This window comes from Dama dama, chromosome 16 (assembly GCF_033118175.1).
Source record: "Dama dama isolate Ldn47 chromosome 16, ASM3311817v1, whole genome shotgun sequence".
NCBI classification, from domain to species: Eukaryota; Metazoa; Chordata; class Mammalia; order Artiodactyla; family Cervidae; genus Dama; species Dama dama.
In genome coordinates this window covers 34078371-34093430 of record NC_083696.1, presented here as the reverse complement: position 1 = coordinate 34093430, position 15060 = coordinate 34078371, and the positions used below count along the sequence as shown (strand labels likewise).

Sequence of the window (15060 nt, the reverse complement as noted above, 5' to 3'; positions counted from 1 at the left end):
CCACCTCTTTCATTCAACATCTATTAATAAGCAGTATCATGCAGATACAGGCTTGCCCTGTAGCTCAGTGGTAAAAAGTACGCCTGCCAATGCAGGAGATGTGGGTTCGAGTTGTGGTCCGCAAAGATCCCCTGGAGAAGAAAATGGCAACCCACTCCAGTATTCTTGCTGGGAAATCGCATCGACAGAGGAGTCTGGCAGGCTACAATCAACAGGGTCACAAAGAGTCAGACACGACTGAGCAACTGAACACAAGAACACACACATCATGCAGAAACAGAAAGTAAAAATTCCTCCCTGAAGGCGAGCAGTCAAGTAAACCACAAAGTACAGAGGAAGTACAAAGGATAGAGAAAGTTTTCGTAAAATATAATTAGGAAGAAGCCAAGAAAACCTCAAGAAAGGCTTCCCAGGGAGGAGAATAAAATGCAGAAACATACAACAGAAGAGTGTGTCATACTATTGGACTACCCAAAAAGTTCATTTGAGTTTTTCTATAGTATCTTGCAGAAAAGCCAGAAAAAACTTTCTGGCCAAACCAAGATAAGAAAAGCTTACTTATTCTATGCTAGATAAGTTTCTCACACTTTCACTAAAATCACCTATACACTTAGGTTTTACTCCACTGTTGAAGTCAGAAAATCTCAGGGTGGGTAAAGAAATTCAAAGAATCCCATCATACCACAATGCCCTCCAGAAATGGGTCTCAAGAGACAATTAACATTATCATCAAGGCAATGTTTTGGAAATATAAGGGGTAATTCTGGTTGTCACAGTAAATAGAAAGATACATTAAATAATATCTAACATTTTCTTACAAGAGTAGGAGGGGAGATGTAGAGGAATACAAACATAAAGCAAGATAGATCATATGTCAATCACGGTCAAAGAGAGGTGAACAAAAATTCATCACATTCTACCTTTGTGTATAAATGAAATTTTCCATAACCAAGTTACAACACTCAATGTAACTTTTATTTAAAAATCATAAATACAAGGTGAAATTATACTACAGTAAATATTTCAGACCTTTATCATCTGAACTTTCCTTCCTTTGAAAATATATGATATATAACTCTTTTATATAAGATAAGCAATTTTCAACTAGAAAAATCTTTGCTAACGCACCAGTAGCACAATATTCTATATAAAAAGATTAAGTCCAATCATGAATTAACCGTTCTCATATTATTAAGCATTTCATTTCTCTCTTTGGCCGCTGTTAGAAATAATAATAAGGGAATGTGCATAACATAATTTCACAAGAATGGAATGACAACGGCTGTGAAACTCAAGCACCCGGTACAGAAGGTGGTTTAATGAACAGCAGCTACGAGAAGGCCAGCTCTTTAGGCCTCAGTAACTGAAGATGACTCTTAATCCCATTTCAGATACAGAAACAGACGGGTTCAACATGCTCCTCTCACAGTGACACAGCTAATCAACTGACTGGTTAAGCCTCAAATTGGAGCCCCTGGTGGCTCAGTAGAGAGTCTGCCTGCAGTGAGGAGACCGGGGTTCAATCCCTGTGTTGGGAAGATCCCCTGGAGAAGGAAATGGCACGCCACTCCAGTATTCTTGCCTGGAGAATCCCATGGATGGAGGAGCCTAGCAGGCTACAGTCCATGGGGTCGCAAAGAGTCGGACACGACTGAGCAACTTCACTTTCACTTTTCTTTTTCAAGCTTGAAATCTAGGTCTGACTTTAAGAACCAATCTACTCAGATTAAAAGCAAAGGATGGGGAATACGTGTAAATCTATGGCTGATTCATATCAATGTATGACCAAAAAAAAATAATAATAAAAAAAATAATAATAATTAAAAAAAAAAAAGCAAAGGAGAAAAGGAAAGCTATACACATTTGAATGCAGAGTTTCAAAGAATAGCAAGGAGAGATAAGAAAGCCTTCCTCAGCGATCAATGCAAAACAGAGGAAAACAACAGAATGGGAAAGACTAGAGATCTCTTCAAGAAAGTTAGATACCAAGGGAATATTTTATGCAAAGATGGGCTCAATAAAGGACAGAAATGATGTGGACTTAACAGACACAGAAGATATTAAAAAGAGGTGGCAAGAATTCACAGAAGAACTGTACAAAAAAGATCTTCACAACCCAGATAATCACGATGGTGTGATCACTCACCTAGAGCCAGACATCCTGGAATGTGAAGTCAAGTGGGCCTTAGGAATCATCACTACGAACATCACTAGTAGAGGTGATGGAATTCCAGTTGAGTTATTTCAAATCCTGAAAGATGATGCTGTGAAAGTGATGCACTCAATATGCCAGCAAATTTGGAAAACTCAGCAGTGGCCACAGGACTGGAAAAGGTCCGTATTCACTCCAATCCCAAAGAAAGGCAACGCCAAAGAATGCTCAAACTACCACACAATTGCACTCATCTCACACGCTAGTCAACTGATGCTTAAAATTCTCCAAGCCAGGCTTCAGCAATACAAGAACTGTGAACTTCCAGATGTTCAAGCTGGTTTTAGAAAAGGCAGAGGAACCAGAGATCAAATTGCCAACATCGAAAAAGAACAGAGTTCCAGAAAAACATCTATTTCGGCTTTATTGACTATGCCAAAGTCTTTGACTGTGTGGATCACAATAAACTGTGGAAAATTCTGAAAGAGATGGGAGTACCAGACCACCTGACCTGTCTCTTGAGAAGCCTGTACGCAGGTCAGGAAGCAACAGTTAGAACTGGACATGGAACAACAGACTGGTTCCAAATCAGGAAAGGAGTACGTCAAGGCTGTATATTGTCACCCTGCTTATTTAACTTACATGCAGAGTACATCATGAGAAACACTGGGCTGGAAGAAGTACAAGCTGGAATCAAGATTGCTGGGAGAAATTTGCCAGGAGAAATATTAATAACCTCAGATAGGCAGATGACACCACCCTTATGGCAGAAAGTGAAGAAAAACTAAAGAGCCTCTTGATGAAAGTGAAAGAGGATACTGAAAAAGCTGGCTTAAAGCTCAATATTCAGAAAACTAAGATCATGGCATCTGGTCCCATCACTTCATGGCAAATAGATGGGGAAACAGTGGAAACAGTGGCTGATTTTATTTTTCTGGGCTCCAAAATCACTGCAGATGGTGATTGCAGCCATGAAATTAAAAGATGCTTATTCCTTGGAAGGAAAGTTATGACCGACCTAGACAGCATATTGAAAAGCAGAGACATTACTTTGCCAACAAAGGTCCGTCTAGTCAAGGCTATGGTTTTATCCAGTAGTCATGTATGGATGTGAGAGTTGGACTATAAGGAAAGCTGAGCACTGAAGAATTGATGCTTTTGAACTGTGGTGTTGGAGAAGACTCTTGAGAGTCCCTTGGACTGCAAGGAGATCCAACCAGTCCATTCTAAAGGAGATCAGTCCTGGGTGTTCATTGAAAGGAGTGATGTTGAAGCTGAAACTCTAATATTTTGGCCACCTGATGCGAAGAGCTGACTCATTTGAAAAGACCCTGATGCTGGGAAAGATTGAAGGCAGGAGGAGAAGGGGACGACAGAGGATGAAATGGCTGGATGGCATCACCGACTCAATGGACTTGGGTCTGGGTGGACTCCAGGAGTTGGTGATGGATAGGGAGGCCTGGTGTGCTGCGGTTCATGGGGTTGCAAAGAGTTGGACGCAACTGAGCAACTGAAATGAACTGAACTCAACTCAGATTAACTATACCCTGTGCTAAGTCACTTCAGTCACCCATTTTTGGCATACAATGGCTTTTTAGTATATTCACAGATTTCATTCAACCATCACCATGGTCAATTTTGACATTTTCATGTTCTCAAAACGAAACCAGTACCTTTTAGTTATGACCTCCCTATCCCCCCATCACTCCAAATCGCAAGAAACCAGTAATCAGGGAGCTCCTTGGCAGTCCAGTGGTTATCACTTGGCAATTTCACTTAAAATGTATGAAAGGTGCATTCATGTTGTGGTATGTATCAATAGTTCATCACTTTTTATGGCCAAACCTTCTATTGTATGAATATACAACATTTTGTTTATCCATCAATTGATGGGCACTTGGGCTGTTTCCACCTTTTGGCTATTATGAATAATGTTGCTATAAACTAAGTGGGGAAGATCCCCTGGAGAAGGAAAACAGCAATCCACTCCAATATTCTTGCCTGGGAAATCTCATGGACAGAAGAGGCTGGCAGGATATAGTCCATGGGGTCCTGAAAGAGTGAGACATGACATAGCAACTAAACAACAAGTGTTTATGTACAAGTTTTTCTGTGGACATATGATTGCATTTCTCTTGGGTACATACTCAAATGCAGAATTAAATGACTCTTAATTCTTAATCACTTGAGGAACCACCAGTGTGTTATCCTAAGTATTTAATGGCTATTACTATTGTAAAATCCTACCAGCAGTGTATAAGGTTCTAATCTCTCCACACCGTCACCAATATTTATTACCTAATTTGTTTTTAATAGCCACCCTAGTAGATAGGCTGTAGTTTTCATTTCCATCTCCCTGACAACTAATGACGTTGAGCATCTTTTCGTGTGCTTCTATTTATATCTTTGGAGAACTTTATTCACAGCCTTTGCCCAGCTTTTATTTGGGTTATTTGCCTTCCTATTACTGAGCTATAAAAATTCTTTATACATTCTAGATATGTCTGTTAATCAGAATACGATCTGGAGGAAGAAACATTTTAAGGCAGAAACTCATAAAATAGAAGAAATTGAGACCTTTTGGTTTTAACTAGAACAAAGTTTTGATCCTAAACATCCAATGGCACCCAGGAGAACTGAATCCTCAACTGGTAATACAGAAAACCAAGCTAATACATCCCCCCCCCAAAATCTCCAGAATTCCTAGAAGACTCACTATGGTACCACCAGGGGCTGAGAACAGGGTATAAGGTGACAGATGCTGAAGGACTAAAATAGGGGATTTGAAAATCAAAGCAGACACATCTTCACTGCATGCTAAGCAAGCAATCGTCCCTCCCCAAACCCAACAAAAAGGAGGGAGAATTTTCTTTCCTCTGGAAGGGGAACAGGGTCTCTGGACTAAAGAACATACTAGGCACATGGAGAAAAGGAGTACGACACTAAAAGAAGATTAAGTCAACAGAGACATACGAGATGCTCAGCCTTTCCCCATTCCCCTCACAGCTATCAAACAGAATGCCGGCGTCTGGACTTTCAACATTCAAGCATAAGGATAATAATATACAATGTCTCCAAGGAAAATCTAACTAGGCTAAAATAAAAGAACTTAGAGATAAAGACTTAAGGGTTTTCACTAGATAGTTATCCAAGGCAGTGGTTCCTGAAGTGCGTGGAGGCCTCTATCTGCCCTGGGGAGCATCTGGCAATATTTGAGGACATTTTTCGTTGTCACAACATGGATTAAGTAGCACTAGTGGGTAGAGACGGAAGACGCTAAATAACCTATAACACACAGTTCAGCCTCAACAACAAAGGATTTTAAAACCCCAAATGTCAACAATAACGAGGTTGAGAAACTGTTCCAGAGCTGTACTTCTCAAACTGCTGTCCCCCAGATGAGCAACTTTCACCATTACCAGGTTAATTTGATAGAAATGCAAATTCTCAGTTCAGTTCACTCAGTCGTGTCCAACTCTTTGCAACCCCATGAATCGTAGCACGCCAGGCCTCCCTGTCCATCACCGACTCCCAGAGTTTACTCAAACTCATGTCCATCGAGTTGATGATGCCATCCAGCCATCTCATCCTGTCGTCCCCTTCTCCTCCTGCCCCCAATCCCTCCCCGCATCAGGGTCTTTTCCAATGAGTCAACTCTTCACGTGAGGTGGCCAAAGTATTGGAGTTTCAGCTTCAACATCAGTCCTTCCAGTGAACACCCAGGACTGATCTCCTTTAGGATGCACTGGCTGGATCTCCTTGCAGTTCAAGGGCCTCTCAAGAGTCTTTTCCAACACCACAATTCAAAAGCATCAATTCTTCGGTGCTCAGCTTTCTTCACAGTCCAACTCTCACATCCACACATGACCACTGGAAAAACAATAGCCTTGACTAGACGGACCTTTGTTGGCAAATTCTCAGGACCCAGTCAAATCAGAAACTCTGGGGATGAGGCCCAGCAAGCTATGGTTTTTTTGTTTTTGTTTTTGTTTTTTTTAATCTATGGTTTAACAAACTTCCCAGGTGATTGGATGGTTCTGATGGACAGTGCTCTAATAAATTTCCCCCAAATTTGCAGGTGATTAATGAACATAGTAAGTGACATTAAAAGGAAACAGTCACCAAACTCAACAAAAAAGGTGTCCTTAACAAATAACTTGCTAACAGGAAAAAGCAGAGAAGAACCTATAGAAGAAAATGAAAGTTTTAAGTAAACATGGGACACTCAACCAAGATAAAATCATCAACTGGGTCTTAAAACAAACCTTGGAAATGTTAATAATTGTAAGTTTGAAACCATGTAAGTTTACTCTCTGACACTAATGGAGTAACAGTAGAAATTAGTAACAGAGAGATACCTGAAACTTTTCCAAAGTAAACAAAACACTTCCAAATAAGTCATGGGTCAAAAAGAAAGTCTTAAAGAACAATTAAAAAATATTTTCAACTGAACAAAAATGAAGCTACAATGTGAAAATTTCTAAGATACAGCTACAGCAATACCTAGAAAAATTTACACCGCTAAAGACATAAATTTAAGAAAGGTCACAAATCAGCAGCCTACAGTTTCAACCTTTAGAAAACAGAAAAACAACAAATGAAACCCCCTCCCAAAAAAAGAGCAGAAATCAAAAACAGAAAAATAAGAAAAACATCTCTCAAAATATCAGTAAAATTGATTAGAATCTAGATACAAAGGCCAAAAAAAAGCCAGAAGATATAAATTAGCAATATCAGGAACAAGAAAAGAAAATGACTACAGACCTCACAATTAAAAGGATAATAAGGAAAATTCCTTATTCCTTATTGTTGTTGTTTAGCTGCTAAATCGTGTCCAACTCTCTTGCGATCCCATGAACCACTTCCTTCTCCGAGGGATCTTCCCGATCCAGGGATGGAACCCAAGTCTCCTGCATAGGCAGGCAGATTCTTTATGACTGAGCCACCAGAAAAGCTCAAGAAAAACTCTGCATGCAAGGTGTTTGGTAACGTGGATGAAATGGACCGATATCTTGAAAGATTCAAGCTACCAGAATTCACACACTCTCTTCTGAAAATAGAAAAGGAAACACTTTCAATTAATTTCATGAGGGCAATATTATTACCCTGATACCAAAACTAGAAAAGAAAAACTACAGACCAATATCCCTCATGAACACAGACAGAAATGCTCCATAAAATGCCAAGTTAAATCCAGTAATATAGAACAAGAATAATTCTTAATGACCAAGTGAGGTTTACCCTAGAAATTTCAACATTTGAAAAACCAATTTAATTCACCATATTGACAAAAGGAAAAGAAAATCCACACCATCTTATCAATCAATAACAAAAAAGCATTAGAAAGCATTCATTTCTAAGAAAATTTTCAGGAAATCAGGAATAAAAGGAAACTACTTAGACCTGATAAAGTACATCTACAAAATATCTACTGTTTTGCAGTAATAACGGTGACCAATTGAATGTTTTCCCTCTAAGACCAGTAACAAAGCAAGGATGTCTGCTCTCCAAATACTATTTGATTCCACTTATACAAGATACCTAGAACAGACAAATTAACAGAGTCAGAAAATACACTGCTAGATGCCAGGGGCCGGGAAGCGGGGAGGGGCAATGGGGAGTCAGAGCTTAATGGGGACAGAGCTTCAGCTTAGGAAGGTGAAACATTGGGGAGAGGGATGATGGTGACAGTTGTGCAACAATGTGAATGTACTCAGTGCCACTGAACTGTACAGTTAAACACGGTTAAAATGCTGTGTTTTATATCATGTGACTTTTACCACAATAAAAACAAACTTTAAAGGAAAAAAGGGGGGGGGGGGTGTCTGCTCTCTATTCACTCTATTCAACATCATATTGAAACCTCCAGCCAATGCAACAAGGCAGGAAAAACAAATGCATAACTAGTACAAAAGTGGAAAAACTAGGGAACTTATCAGTTCCTTGCAACATATGAGCTTTATTTGCATGTCATTTGAAACAGAAATCTTTTGCAAGAGAATGGGAAAAGCCAGACTGGGAGAAAACTCTTAGAAATGATCATCTGATAAAGGACTGTTATTTAAAGTAATTCTCTGGTGATCCAGTGGTTGAGTCTGCCTGTCAATGCGGGGTTCACAGGTTTGATCCCTGATCTGGGAGGATCCCACATGCCAAGGGGCAGCTGGGCTCGTGTGCCACAACTACTGAGACCACACTTTAGAGCCTATGGGCCGCAACTACTGAGGCTACGCACCACAACGACTGAAGCCCTTGCCACCTAGAGCCTGTTCTCCACAACAAGTCACTACAAAAGAAAAAAAAAAAAAACAAGTCACTACAAGAAGCCTGTGCACCACAATTGACAAGTAGCCCAAGCTCAACTCAACTAGAGAAAGCCCATGCACAGCAATAAAGGTCCAGTGCAGACAAAAATAAATAAAGGTTTAGAAAAAAAACTGAATGCAATTAAAAAACAGGCAAAAATTTTAACAGATATCTCACCAAAGAAGATACACAGATGGCAAAGAAGCATATTTGCATTATAGGCCGTTAGGGAATTGCCAGTTAGAACAAGAAGAGAGCACTATATAACTATTAGGATGGCCAAACTAAAACAGAAACATCACCAAATACTGGCAAGAATATGAAACAGGAACTCTCATTCCTTGCTGATGGGAATACAAAATGGTTATAGCCACTTTGGAAGAGTTTAGCAATTTCTTACAAAACTAAACATAGTCTTACCATTTGGTCCAGCAAGGACCCTCTCCCTGGTATTTACCCAGAGGAGTTGAGAACTTATGGACAAACAAAACCTACTCACAGGTATATATGACAGCTTTATTCATTAATGTCAAAGCTTGGAAGCAACCAAGAAATTGTTCCACAGGTGAATAAATAAACCATGGTACACCCAGACAAAGGGATATTATTTAGCAACAGAAAGAAATAAGCCATAAAACCATCAAAAGAACAACGCAGGAACCTTAAATGCATACTAAGTCAAATAAGCCAATCTAAAAGGCTACATACTAAAAGGCTAGTATAATTCCAACTAGACAACATTCTGGAAAGGACAAAACTATGGAGACAGTAAATGGATCAGTGGTTGCCAAGAGTTAGGGTAGAGGCAGAGCATATACACTATACACTTGTCAAAACACCAAGAGTGAGTCTTAAACTATGAATTTTGAATGATAAGGATGTGTCAATATAGGTCCATCAATTATAACAAATGTACCGTCCCCAGGGTGGGATGTTGATGGGGAGATTTAAGTCAGGGGAGGGGGGGAGCAAGGAGTATGAGAACTCTGTATTTCCTGCTCAAGTTGCTATAAACCTAAAACTGCTCTAAAAAGTCTTTTTTTAAAAAGGCAAAAACATATAGTAAATTCATGCTATCATTAACACTTAAAAAGTCATTTTGAGACAAAGGGGAAATTCCGGATTGGTGAAATTTAGACAGCATTAATTGGTAAGGCAGGATGATGTACTGTGTTTTTTTTAAAGAGGGTCCTTATCTTTTAGAGATACATGCTAAAATATTAAAGGATGAAGAGATATAATCCATGAGAGATGAGTCAGATAATGGAACTGAGAGGAGCCTTAAGAGTAAGTACACTTAAAACAAGGCTGGCTCTAAGATAAATTGTCAAAACTGGGTGAAGGATTCATGGGGAGTCAACTTACTATTATCTCTACTTCTTTAAATATTTAAAATTACCCATGATTTTTTTTCATTTAGTGAAGGATAAAATTACCCATGATTTTAAAATTAAGAAAAACTTTAAAGGGGGAACAGTAACTGGCAAACTAAAATTTCATATCCAGTGCAAATTCCCCCAAAATGAAATCAAAATAGACATTTTCTGATACACAAAAACAGAGAATTTGTTCCCAGCATACACAGACCACAGGGAATGTTAATGAACTCCTCAGACAGAAGAAAATGATCCTCTCCTAGGTGAAGGAATAAAACAACGGAAAGAATAAATACAAATAAAAACTGACTTTATAAAGTATTAATAACAATGTCTTATGTGGGAAGAAGGAAAAGAGAACAAAGGAGGAAGTAAGGAGGGGGGTTCAAGTATAGACTGCAGGCAGGTATAAACAGTGCTCAGTTGTTCCAAGGTTCTTGTAATAACAGCAAAGAAGTACAAGTAGCTACTGATTTAGACATTTTATAAGATGCACATGGTATTCTCTGGTACAACTACTAAACAATATAAACAGCATACATCTACCAACCTAATAAAAGGTGCAACTGGAAAAGGTGGGGGGCGGGTAGCTGGAATAATACAAAACAAAAAGAGAAAAAAGCAACATACAAGAGACAGGAAAGACAGAAATCAGTGGTAAAATGGGAACTGTAAACCAAATGTATCAATAATTACACAACAGACTACATGTTACAAAGACAAAATTGCCAGACTGGGTCTAAAAACCCAATTTCATATTGCTTAAAAAAAGATACACATAAATTACTAAGGGAAGAAAAAAAAAGAATGGGTAAAGATAGACCAGGCAAAAACTAACCAAATAAAGTTAGTGAGGCTACTCACAATATTTTTTCTTTACAGTTGAAGTGTAGTTGATTTACTCTGTTAATTACAGTCTGTTCAGCAAAGAGACTCAATTATACACATTATATGTAAATATATAAATATATACACACATTCTTTTTCATATTCTTTTCTAGTATGGTCTATCACAGGATACTGAATAGTTCCCAGAACAAAGCAAACTTTAATACAATACAAAAGCAACTAGGACATTTCAACATTAGAAAGTGTTCAATTCACAAGAAAACTTTAAACGTATATGTATATCATAATACAGTTTCAAAATAAAGCAAAAATAAAATAGAACTACAGAGAAAAATAGACTAATCCAAAAGTACAGTAACATATTTTATAGCACATTTACCTCAGTAACTGATAGAATAAAACAGGCAAAAAGGAAAAGAAAACATTTGAACAACATAATTAACTGATGACTCAACTGGCATGTATAAAACACTGTATCCAACAACCACAGAATAAATGTTCTTTTCTAGTACATTTACAAACTTACATACTGGGCTACTGGCCTCCCTCCTGGCTCAGAGGTAAAGAATCCCCTGTCAATACAGGAGACACGAGTTCAATCCCTGGGTCAGGAAGATTCCCTGGAGAAGGAAATGGCCACTCACTCCAGTATTCTTGCCTGGGAAATCCTATGGACAGAGGAACCTGGCAGGCTACAATTCTTGGGGTCACAAAAAAAGAGTAGGACACAACTCAGCAACTAAACAACAACAATATTGGGCCATAAAGCATGTCAACATATTTCAAGAAGTTTAAATCTTTTAAAGCATGCACTCCACACACAAAGCAAACAGAACCATGCAATTGTTGTTATTGAGTCACTAAGTCATGTCCAGCTCTTTTGCAACCCCAAGGACTGCTGCCCACCACGGTCCTCTGTCCATAGAATTTTCCAAGCAAGAATACTGGAGTGGGTTGCTATACCCTTCTTCAGGGGAAGATCCTGAAACAGACTGAATCCATATCTCCTGTTTGGCAGGCAGATTCTATACCACTGAGCCACATAGGAACCCCTACCATGCAATTAAACAGTATCAAAAAGGTAAATGAGTAGAATACTAGTTCAACTGGAAAAGATTTCCCAGATAGGACACAAAAAAATATAGCCACAAAAAATCCACAATAAATTAAACTATCATTAAGAGAGTAAAATGTTAAGCAAGAGAGTGAAAATATCTACAATACCAAAAACCAACAGAGATCCTGAAACCCAGATTTTATACAGAAAGCCAGCAGATCAGTAAAATACAAGCCAACTGAAAACTAGCCAATAGACTGAAATAAGAACTTCACAAAAATGAAATCTAAATAGCCAATAAACAAAGGAAGGAGACTAATCCTAAAATAAAAATCGGGTAACTTTAAAACCTCTGACACGGGACTTCCCTGGTGGTCCAGCGGTTAAGAATCTGTCTTCCAGTGCAGGGGATGCAGGTTCAATCCCTGGTCGGGGAACTAAAATCCCACATGCCACAGGGCAACCAAGCCTGCACACTGCAAATAAAGAAGTCTGTGTGCTGCAATCAGTGAACACGCACACTCTATAGAGTCCATGATTCTCCCCCAAACCTCCATCCCCATTAGTCAGCTATACCCCAATACAAAATGGCTTTAAAAATAAATAAGAAGAAAAAAACAAAGTAAAACTAGTGACATACCCACTGAATAGTCCAATATAAAAACTGTTACAGGGCTTCCCTATTGACTTAGTGGTAAAGAATCCACCTGCCAATGCAGAAGACACGGGTTCAATCCCTGGTCCCAGAAGATCTCACATGCCGTGGAGCAACTCAGCCTGTGTCACAAGTATTGAGCCTGTGCTCTAGAGCCCAGGAACTGCCAACTACTGAAGCCTGCACACCCTAGGGCCCACGAGTCACAACCACTAAGCCTATATGGCCCAACTACTGAAGCCACCACAATGAGAAGCCCACACATCATAACTAGAGACAGGCTCCCACTGCCTGCAACTAGAGAAAAAAGCCTGCACAGCAATAAAGACCCAGCACAACTAAAGATAAATAAATAGAATTATTGAAATAAAAATCTACTGAACAGCACAGGGAACTCTACTCAATACTCTGTAATGACCTATATGGACTAAAAAACTAAAAAGGAGTGGAGCTAGGTACATGTATAGCTCATTCACTCTGCTGTACACCAGAAACTAACACAACATTGTATATCAACTACACTTCAGTAAAAATCTTAAAAATAAAGTTTGTCTAAAAATTCTAGTTTTAGGTAGCAGATCAGAGTGGCTATGAGGCACAGAAATCACAACACAGATGATCACCCAAGAATAAGAGACAATTATCCATGAGCATAATTAAGCAGAGACAGTTCAGACCTGATATCCAGAACAGCCACAACCTCAAAAGCTTCTATCATAGAATGGCAGTGAATGCTTTAGTTGAGCCCTTAGTAATACTTAAGGGCTAGAATCCTACTAACCATAAATTGCCGATGTTGGAAAGGATAGTTTGGCTTTCTGGACATACTAGGGGCTTCTCTGATATCCTAGATGCAGAGGGGTAAGATCTTAGTGGCACACAGTTCAAAATGCACTTATACTCATCATTATTTTACTACAGCTACATCATGCCTCGAACCACATCCCCACATCATCTCATTCAATCTTCACAAAAATCTCAAGAAACCAAAGTCTTTACAGACTCATAAGAAATCACTTTCTCCTAAAGAATTACAACATTGTTGAAAATTAACATCACTGATACTAGACTCCTCTAGCTTCATGAAACTCCTGGTTCTGAGGGGCACCTAAGGCAATTCAAAATAAGAATTTATAGCACTTCATGTTGAAGACCGGAAAGCATTATGACAGAAATAGGGTACAAAGAGAAACTGTGTAATGTGACTACCTATTATCCAATTCTTATAAAAATAAATTTTAAATTTCAAATAACTGATGTCAAACAATTTAGGTAATTAGAACTACTCCCAAACAGACTAATATTGGTTTACTCTGATTATTCAAAGCTTGTAACAAACTTTACAAAAACAAAGGATAACAATAACTCTCAGCAGCCTGCCAGTCCACTGAAAACAAAAAAGAATAAATCTTAATTTTAATTATACCAAATCAGATATGCTCTAGTTTCCCAAATAAGCTACCTTTTGGAAAATTTTAATCCAAATATGATGTTATATTTTTACAGAAGAGCCAAAAATCCTGCATGTACTTCATACATCCTTTAACTTCTATTCTGCACTCTACAAAAGGTAGAGGAAATAGTTTACAATGGCTTTAAATTTTCCAAAATTTGATCTCTAACATTTGAACTTATCTGTCTGTTTTATCTATTATACTTTTATTGAATACAAGAAAAAAAATCAGAAACTAAGTAGTACTGACTTAGGGAAAAAAAATTAGCAACTTTTAGAATAATGCCATCCTGTATTTATTGACATGGAATGCTCAAAATTTTGCATTAACTGAAAAATTCAAGTTTAAATCAAGAGCATCAAGTTGGATTTTTTAATTTATTTTTTAATTGGAAGAAAATTGCCTTTCTCTGTTGTGTTTTCTGTGGTACAACAGCGAAAATCAGTCATAATTATACATTGGCGTCCCAAGCAGCTCTAGGGGTAAAGAACCCACCTGCCAATGTAGGAGACATAAGAGATGCAGATTTGATCACTGGGTCAGGAAGATCCCCTGGCGGAGAGCACGGCAACCCACTCCAGTAGTCTTTTCCCTGGTGAATCCCAGGGACAGAGGAGCCTGGCAGGCTGTGGTCCACAGGGTTGCACAGAGTCAAATACAACAGAAGCAACTTAGCGTCTGTTGTGCATGTGTAAGCCTCCCTCCCCTCTCCCCACCCTACCGCTCTAGGTCATCACAGACTGCCAGGCCTGGCTCCTCACGTTATACAGCAACTTCCCATTAGCTACTAGACTTCCCTGTGGCTCAGACGGTAAAGAACCTGTCTGCAACGCAGGAGGCCCGGGTTCGATCCCTGGGTCAGGAAGATCCCCTGGAGAAGGAAATGGCAACCCACTCTAGTATTCTTGCCTGGAGAATCCAATGGACAGAGGAGCCTGGTGGGCTACAGTCCATGGAGTTGCAAAGAGTCGGACACGACTCACACACACACTTCCATTAGCTATCTATCTGACACACGATAATGTATATATGTCAATGCTACCTTCTCCATTCTTCCCACCCTCTCCTTCCTCTGCTATGTCCACAAGCCCATTCTCTACATCTATGTCTCATCCTTTCCCTGCAAATAGGTTCATCAGTACTATTTTCCTAAATTCCATATATGTTAAGATATGATATTTTTCTCTGACAATTTCACTCTGTAAGGTGTT

At 38.9% G+C, this 15060-nt stretch overlaps 1 protein-coding gene and 1 long non-coding RNA gene across 3 annotated transcripts in view; both read right to left on the bottom strand.

The window, feature by feature from the left end:
- The window catches only part of UBQLN1 (ubiquilin 1), a 53570-nt gene that overhangs the window by 23417 nt on the left and 15093 nt on the right, over window positions 1–15060 (bottom strand). The gene's annotated exons all lie outside the window — the stretch shown is intronic.
- On the bottom strand, window positions 5001–12664 carry LOC133071233 (uncharacterized). The gene is made up of 4 exons (XR_009696389.1): window positions 12381–12664; window positions 8388–8438; window positions 6917–7693; window positions 5001–6022 (listed from the first exon to the last, which is right to left on the bottom strand). It is a non-coding gene; the product is annotated as an uncharacterized LOC133071233 (long non-coding RNA).